Raw genomic sequence first — 9042 nt, 5'->3', positions numbered from 1 at the left:
TGGGTCTCAGCACTGCTCAAGGGGTGTAAGTGAACATTCTTGTCTTGTTCCTGATCTTAGAGTAGAGGCTTTTAACTTTTCACTATTGAGTGTGATGCTTTCTGTGGGCTTGTCGTATATGGTTTCTACTATGTTTAGATACATTCCTTCTATACCTAATTTGTTGCGAAGTTTTATCAGGAAAGAATGTTGACTTTTGTCAAATGCATTTCCTGCTCCATCTGGGATGATCATATAATTTTTATCCTTCATTCTGTTAATGCAGTGCATCACATTCACTGACATACTTATGCTGTGCCATCTTTGCATCTCAGGGATAAATCCACCTTGACTATGGTATATGATCCTTTTAATGTGCTGTTGAATTTTGTCTGCTTTTTTTTGTTGTCGTTGGGGATTTTTGCATTTATACTTATCAAAGATATTGGCCTGTAATTTCTTTTCTCGTAGTATCCTTGTCTGGCTTTGGTATTAGGGTGATGCTGGCCTCTTGAAATGCTTTTGAAGTATTCCTTTCTCTTCAATTTTTGGGGAAGATTTTGAGAAGGATTGGTAGCAATTCTCTAATGTTTGGTAGAATTCACTAAGGAAGCCATATTTTCTATGTTCCTCGCTGCCCCCAGTTGTTCTAATGATGCTGATTGCCTCAGTGCTCCCAATGAAGTGAGACAGAAGTAAGTCTCTTGGGCAGTTCCTGAAAGGCTGCATATGCTGGATGGACATGTCACTCATTCCTCCCCTGAGGAAGAAATTGTGGGCTGAGTCATCTCAGCCCTTAACTGGGTGGCTTGACATGAATAAAGTGAAAATGTTCCTGTTATCCATTTCAGAGCATATTTTCTTGTTTTTATGCTCTTTTGGGGTGTTGCAAATTCTTAATTGGATTTGTAAGCCTTATAAAGGTATTTTGACCCAAGTATTGTTATTTTATTGATGTCTCTATGGTGTCAGGGTATGTGTGTGGGTGAGGGGGTAGACAAAGGCTGAGACTTTCTATGCCACCATCTTGCTGATGCTGATGTCACTCGAATGTCTAAATCACCCCCCCCTTCCTTTTTAGGGCCACACCCTAGGCATATGGAAGCCACAGCAATGCCAGATATAAGCCACATCTGTGACCTGCACCACAGCTTATGGCAATACCAGATCCTTAACCCACTGATCAAACCTGCCTCCTCATGGATGCTACTCAGGTTCTTAACCCACTGAGCCGCAATGGAAACTCCTTAAATCAGCTCTTTTCAACCTGGGTTTCCTGGGTAGTTCAAGAGATCACTGGATTCCTTGAAACAAGGGTTTATTAAATTTTAGAAGTATGTACTTTCATCAGGTTCTTATTGATTCCCCCAAAAGTTAAGAGTCCAAAGGGTGTTTACATTCTGGTAGCGATAACAGCTGGGATTTTATTCAGTATCTCTTTAACTTTTTTTTTCCTGAATTTTTAAATTTGGTACACAAGTCTGGGAACCTAATCTCCATTTAAATCATTATTTCCATGGGATAGGATCATTCTGAGTTTCAGTTAACATATAAAGCCTTGAAAGACATCCCATTCATAAGCTGAAGCTATCTACAATGAAATAAAAAATAACTGATTTTAAAGGATTTCAGCAACTGATAAGCATTTTTATTCTTTGGCTTGGATTATAGATTCTAAAAGACTAGACCAGGCATATTTAACAAAGCCCCCTACTACACAAAGGAATACCTAAAACAAACTTGTACTTTTAATAGTTATTAAACAAATTCAACTTACATTGTTCAAGAATTCATACTGAAATTTAGATAGATTGTTTATAAATAGATTACAACTGGGAATTTCTGTTTTGAATTCTAAAGTATGACTTAGAACTATTTTATTCATCCTCTTGCTGAAAAGAGTGAAATTTCTCTCCCTACCCTCCTCTTTTTTTTTTCTTTTTCTTTCCTTTTTTTTTTTTTTTCCATACCCATGGCATATGGAAATATGGGAGTTCCTGGGCCAGGGATTGAATCTGAGCTGCAGCTGAGACCTTTGCCACAGCTGTGGCAACATGGGATCCTTAACCCATTGCTCAGTGGGAACGCCATTTTTCCCTTTTTTTTTTTCTTTTCTTTTCTTTTCTTTCTTTCTCACTCTCTTCTTTTTCTTTCTTTTCTTTTCTTTCTTTCTCTTTCTTTCTTTCTTTCTTTCTTTCTTTCTTCTTCTTTCTTTCTTTCTTTCTTTCTTTCTTTCTTTTTCTTTCTTCTTCTCTTTCCTTCCTTCATAATACTATTATTAAATTTTTATTTTGAGATTGTTATAAATTTACATGTAGTTATAAATAGTAGAGAGGAATCACAGGTACCTTTTACCCAGTTTCCTCCAAGGAAACAACTTGTAAAACTGTATCTAGTGCAATAACACAGTCGGGATGTTAACATGGATACACTTTAGATACAGAACATCTCTATCACCACAGGGATCTCTCCAGCTTCCTTTTTGTAATTGCACTTCTCTCAGCTCCACACATCCCTGCTTCCTCAACCCTGGCAACCACCAGTCTGCCCTGTTTCAATCATTTTGTCATTTCAAGAATGTTATGTAGATGGAATCATAGGGTATGCGTCCCATGATCATAGTATCTCCCCGGCCAGGTAAACTTTTTTCTTTTCTTCTTCTTTTTTTTTAACCCCTCTCTTAAATTCTTGTGGCTGGACTAATAACAAAATGGACACAAGACAGATTAACTGGAGAAAAACAGTTTTTGTTGTTGTTTTTTGTTTTTCAGTGCTGCACCTGTGGCATATGGAAGTCTCCAGGTGAGGGGTGAAATCAGAGCTGCAGCTGCCACGGCCGTAGCAATGCCTGATCTGAGCCCCATCTGTGACCTACACCACAGCTCATAGCAACCCTGGATCCTTAACCCACTGAGCAAGTCCAGGGATTGAACCCCAGTCCTCATGAATACTAGTCATGTTCGTTACTGCTGAGCCACCATGGGAACTCCAGAAAAACAAAATTTATTTATTTATTTATTTTTCTCTTTTTTTTCTTTTAATTTTTAATTTTTTAAATTTCCCCAGTACATTGTTTTTTTCTACTGTACAGCATGGTGACCCAGTTACACATACATGTATACATTCTTTTTTCTCACATTGTCATGCTCCATCATAAGTGACTAGATATAGTTCCCAGTGCTACACAGCAGTATCTTATTGCTAATCCATTCCAAAGGCAATAGTCTGCATCTATTAACCCTCAGCTCCCAATCCATCCCACTCCCTCCCCCTCCCCCTTGGCAGCCACAAGTCTATTCTCTAAGTCCATGATTTTCTTTTCTATGGAAAGGTTCATTTATGCCATATATTAGATTCCAGATATAAGTGATGTCATACGGTATTTGTCTCAGAAAAACAATTTTTAATTTGTATGGAGGTCTCATAGAAATGGAACCTAAGATGTCATCAAGAAATCCTATAAAATTGGATTGTGATGATCATTGTACAACTATAAATGTAATAAATTCATTGAGTAATTAAAAAAAAAGCAGGCAGCTTTTATACTTTTTAGACAAAGAAACAATTTGTGGAAAATAGGACAAAGACGTAGTAGCATTTGGTGCTTAATTAGCAAAGACTCTAAACAGTTTGAACTTGGGGTAGTAAATTAAAGAGGAAAGGTGGTTTGCTTATACATGCTCCTTGGCCCTGAATTCCCTGTCTCTGGTGATAAAGGTGCTCTTTTACCTTCAGATGTAGAAATTGCACCTTTCACAGGAGAGGTCTATTTCCTGCTTTAGGGAACAAAGAGGAGGATCAAACTGTCCCTCCTGCATTGGCTCTTTGTTACGTAACTTCAATTTAAAGTAATCAGTATGCCATTGAGGCACATTTTGGGCCAGTCTTCCCTGGGCCTCAACAGTTCCCTGCTCTGAAACTTCCCTGGAAGTTTCATGTATTAAAAGTTGACCTGGTATATTTCTCCATCTCATTAAACCGTCTCTTAGTCTTGACGATAGATCACTTCACTTAAACTCATTTGAGTGAGTGGTGATGCAGGTGGGCTCCCAAAGTTAGGCTTATGGTTCAAGCCATCAGGTATTAATTAACAAGCATGTCTATCAAAACGAAAGGAAAACAGCGGCTTATGATTGGAGCCGATTATAAACCAGTTTCTGAGCCCAGAGGGCGGTGAGTCAAAAGATTTCTAGATATCAGGGTTGAAGCATCTTTTACAGTTTGAAATGTCTGTGATGATTCATCAGTAAACTTTCTGAATGGCTTATGTAGTAACAGACATGAGGATTATTTAAATATGAGCTGTTTTTGCAGTTTCTCTGGAGTTTATGTCAAGTCATCTAGCTTCAGCTTGAAGGGTTTCAGGGAAAAGGGTAGTTTTAGTTCTCAAATATTTCAAATGAAAAGGATAAGATAATTTGGAAATGTTGGTTTGGAAAGGTTAGTTAGTTAGTTAGTTAGTCCTCTAACCAGATGTTAGAGGAAACTAGAAGAATTGAGGATCCAGTTCAGTTTACAGGTAAATAACAAAAACCTCAAACACAGCTAATGGAACTAGAATTTGTTATGTACAACTGTGTATTACAGTTTCTGCTGAAACATGTACTTTTCTCTCCACAGTTACCCTTTTTTTTTTTTTAACCAAAGATAGCCAAAATTAAGACGAATTTGCTTGTAAAATAAGTCTAGTTTCAATAAACTTGGCCTGGTTATTTTTATAATTACAGCAAGATGAGTGATTGACAATATAGACTTTTAAAAATCTACTTCGTTAGAACTTTATAAGGAATCTCAGATTGAACTTTTAATAACCTCTCAAGGTTAAGAATCCCAAGCCAGATATTTGTCATTAGACTTTGTTTGAAATAGGTATAGATTTGGGCGAATTCCTCTATTCTCAATCCCCCAAATATTTTGATGCTCCTGCATCTGCCAGGAAGTGACATTCCTTAATCCCCTGGAAAGACCTTTGGGGACCCTGTAAACAAGGTATCAGGTTATTTTTTCAAGGGGCTTCATTGGTGCCAGATGGAACCTTAGTTCCTTAAAACTTTCTGGTCATATATGAGTCTATGAATAGCTCTCTCAAATATGACATCCTAGTCAAAGTTTGGGTAATATAATCAATGGTTCCAATTGTGTCCTGTTTAAGGAAAACAGTTTTTTTTTTTTTTTTTTTTGGTCTCTTTGCCATTTCTTGGGCCGCTCCCTCGGCATGTGAAGGTTCCCAGGCTAGGGGTCTAATCAGAGCCGTAGCTGCCAGCCTATGCCAGAGCCACAGCAACACAGGATCTGATCTGCATCTGAGACCTACACCACAGCTCACGGCAACGCCGAATCCTTAACCCACCGAGCAAGGACAGGGATCGAACCCGCAACCTCATGGTTCCTAGTCGGATTCGTTAACCACTGCGCCACGACGGGAACTCCCAGGAAAACAGATTCTTGTTGAACATATGCAAACAACTATATTTTCAAGAAAACAGGAATGCTCACTGAGAATTTCTGAATTCTGGAGGACGCAGGTAGAGAGAAACAGATAAACATTTTGATTTTCCTTACAAAGTGTATATTTTACCAAATTGCTCTAAGTCATAGTTATCTTGAAAGAAAAAAGATTTCCTTAAATCTGGAGAAGCAAAACATTTAAAAAATCAGCAATTTTTCCAAAAAGTTAGAAACATTTATAATGATCTTCTTCAGTTCATTTAGTCCCATGTCATTAATTCTTGTTTTGCTTAATTTTTTGTTAGATTATTTTGAAGACAGTTTCTCCTTTAGGATCCTATATAATCTTACCCAGGTCAGTAGTTTGATTTGAAACTTGTATTCTAGAGTACGTGTTAGATTCCTTTCCATGATTTTCTTTGAAGATAAAACACATTTGCAAGATGCTTTTGTAAACATATATGAGTAAAACAGTATCTGTAAATGATAAAAAACTTTAAAATATTTATTATTAAAGATGTGATTTACTGTGATGAAATTGACAAGGAAATTTAGCTACCTCTGTGACACACATTTTAAGATAATAACCGGGATTATGATTGGTAACATTACACTAAGACATATCCAAATTTTAGAAATTTCATATATTTTCTAGAACATTTATAACATTTACTCATATGATGTAACCTAAGAAGTTTTACCATCATTTATTTGACAGTGCTTCCTGTGTAATTTAATATGTTATTTTATAAATAAGCCTAATTAATTTAATATCTATTTTATAAAGAAAGAAGATAAATCTTTTGAGGCATTCTAGGGGCCTTTGGAAAGCCCCAAAATTATTTCCCAATCAGTAATTCTTCATTTAGAATATGATTTTGGGGAAGTTTTTCAAAAACATCAAAAGTTTTGAAACATTTGGTTAAATAGGATCACAGGTGACTATGAAACAATACGTAAGTTATTCTTTTTTTCTTTTTCTTTTTGGCTGCAGTGCGTAGCAGCTTGATGTGGGATCTCAGACCATGGATTGAACCTAGGCTGCAGCAGAGAAAGTGCTTAAGTCCTAACCATTAGACCACCAGGGAACTCTCCTATACGTAGTTATTCTTTTAATCAAAGTGACAAAGACTTCACAGGTAAATAGAGAAAGATATCTATAAAAAGCCTTAGCACTTTCAATATTGAAAAAAGTCAGTTTTTTCTTTTCTTCTGAGTAACCAAAGATCTGCTAAAGACAAAATATAGAATCTTTGTCCTCCTAGACATTATATTAAAGGTAAAGAAAATCTTTATTTACAATTTTTCATTAAGAATAGACCAAAAGGAGTTCCCATCATGGCTCAGTGGTTAACGAACCCGACTTGTATCCATGAGGACTCGGGTTTGATCCCTGGCCTCTCTCAGTGGGTTAAGGATCCAGCATTGCTGTGAGCTGTGGTGTAGGTCACAGATGTGGCTCAGATCTTATGTTGCTATGGCTATGGTGTAAGCTGGCTCTGATTTGACCCCTAGACTGGGAACGTCCATATGTTGCGGGTGCAGCCCTAGAAAGACAAAAGACAAAAGACAAAAAAAAAAAAAAAGAACAGACCAATAATTTAATAAAACCTTGTCCTTTTAACAGAGAAAAAACATTTTAATTTTGCAGCAGCTTACTTTTGATATTAAAATTCATTTACTTAATTAAATCCATTCCAATCCTAGACAGTCCTTAGCACATATAAAATTCCTTTCTAAAGGTTTCTTTTTTTCACAAACCTTTTACAACTTAAAATGGCCATGTTATTTGTCACTTGCTTCCTATTTGGAAATAACCATCTTTAGGAGAATCACTTTCTTTTTCCTTAACTAAAACATCTCCATACTTTTTACTTTTTCTAACCTCCAAACACATCTTACTTCACTTATTGTTTCTGGTAGCTTTAACCGCATATATTAATTAGAATTCTTAATCCTTTGAAATCTTAAATTTTAAGTGAAAACGAAGAAAACAGTTGTGAACTGAATTAACATTTTGTGGCTTGACAAACTTATAAACACATTTTATAATTTCTAGAAACATGCTATTTCATAGTATAATTTTTCAATAAAGCACAAGATATGTTTAGTAGTAAACCCAAACATATTTAGTCTCTGTAATAAGAGGTCAAAAGTAGGTAAGCTTAGACTTGTTTAGCAATAAATATTCCAGTGTTTTATCTTATTGGGAAAAGAGCTAGATGTTCAATGGATCTTCACATTTAATTTAACTTTGTAAAACTCTAAGGGTGTAAATTACAGAAGAGATTTAGGAAAATATTTGGGTTGATATATCATAAAATAATTATTGTTAAAAATTTTATCTAAAAACTCTTCTCATTTATATCTAAATCATTTGTTTTTAACAGTCATATTTAAATTACTCATGACAGTTTCATGAGACACAAAAGCAATTGGTCATTACGTTAAGTTTTTTTGTTGTTGTTGACAAGCGGCATCAGATACTAACTACATAAGCCCATTTGACTAGAATACCCAGGTAGAACAAAAGTTGTTTCTCTGCATTGTATTTAATGCTGATAACTCTGAAGATATACTTGTGCTAATTAAACCAGAAAGTTTAAAGTTAGCTTTTATTCACCAAAGATTATCCTAGATCATGTGAACTTGAAAAATATTTGGGTTAGTTTTTATCATATTTTTGAGAATTTTTATAAAAGTGCTTGTTTGTTTAGGCCAAATAAATAGAGCTCTTTTACAAATCAATTTTGTCAAATCATCCAATGGTAGAAAAATGCCGTATTTACAGTGAACACATATAGACAGGCACAACCAGAGATCTCATAGTTTTCATTTTAAAACCATAGTCATAAATCAAGTACAATACAAAACTCACTAGTTTATAAATAACAGTTGGAATAAATGAAGTTTACTTGTTCAGATGGCTAAAGTCTTCTGTTACTTGTAGAGAATACTTTTAAGATCTGTATTTGCCCTTGACAAGCAATTTTCAGGAGGCCGGGATTTATGAGAGTTTGAGCAAGAGAATCCTTTTAGTGGTTTGTATTTAAAAATCCCCCTTTTTAAAAAAAATTTGATTCAGATTCTACCAATTGAGCTAATCTTGGATCAGTCTCAGGCAGTGTGGACTGTGTTTATATTTCAAAGACCTAAGATTTATAACTTTAAGGGGCAGAGAAAGAAAATGTAAGTTTTCTCCTAGGAGTTTTGGAGTATATCTGTCTACTATAAGTTTTAGAGGAATTATTATCTTAAAAATATTTTAAAATATGGTATAATTTTGCTTCAATATCCTGATCTTTTATAATATCAACAAGCGCTTTGAGAGGAATAGGTGAAGTTTTAGAATTGGTAAAGGTAGGTGAGTCTTGACTTATTTCCAGAGTAGTACTTCTCTACTTTCTCTTACAAATCTCTTTTGTACAGATAGGTAAGACAAAGACAGTTGCTTCTAATAGCCCTTGAATATTGGCTTCCACCTGATTTATTTCTTCATTATTTGTAGGAGAACCTTGAGATGGTCTTCTTCTTCTACTACTTCTTCTTCTTTTTTTTTTTTAAGAAAGGGAATTTATGTTGAATCTTTAATTTTTGTGTTTTTTTTTTTCAGAA

The sequence above is a fragment of the Phacochoerus africanus genome, chromosome 7, assembly GCF_016906955.1.
Source record: "Phacochoerus africanus isolate WHEZ1 chromosome 7, ROS_Pafr_v1, whole genome shotgun sequence".
NCBI lineage: Eukaryota > Metazoa > Chordata > Mammalia > Artiodactyla > Suidae > Phacochoerus > Phacochoerus africanus.
This window is presented reverse-complemented; position numbering follows the sequence as displayed.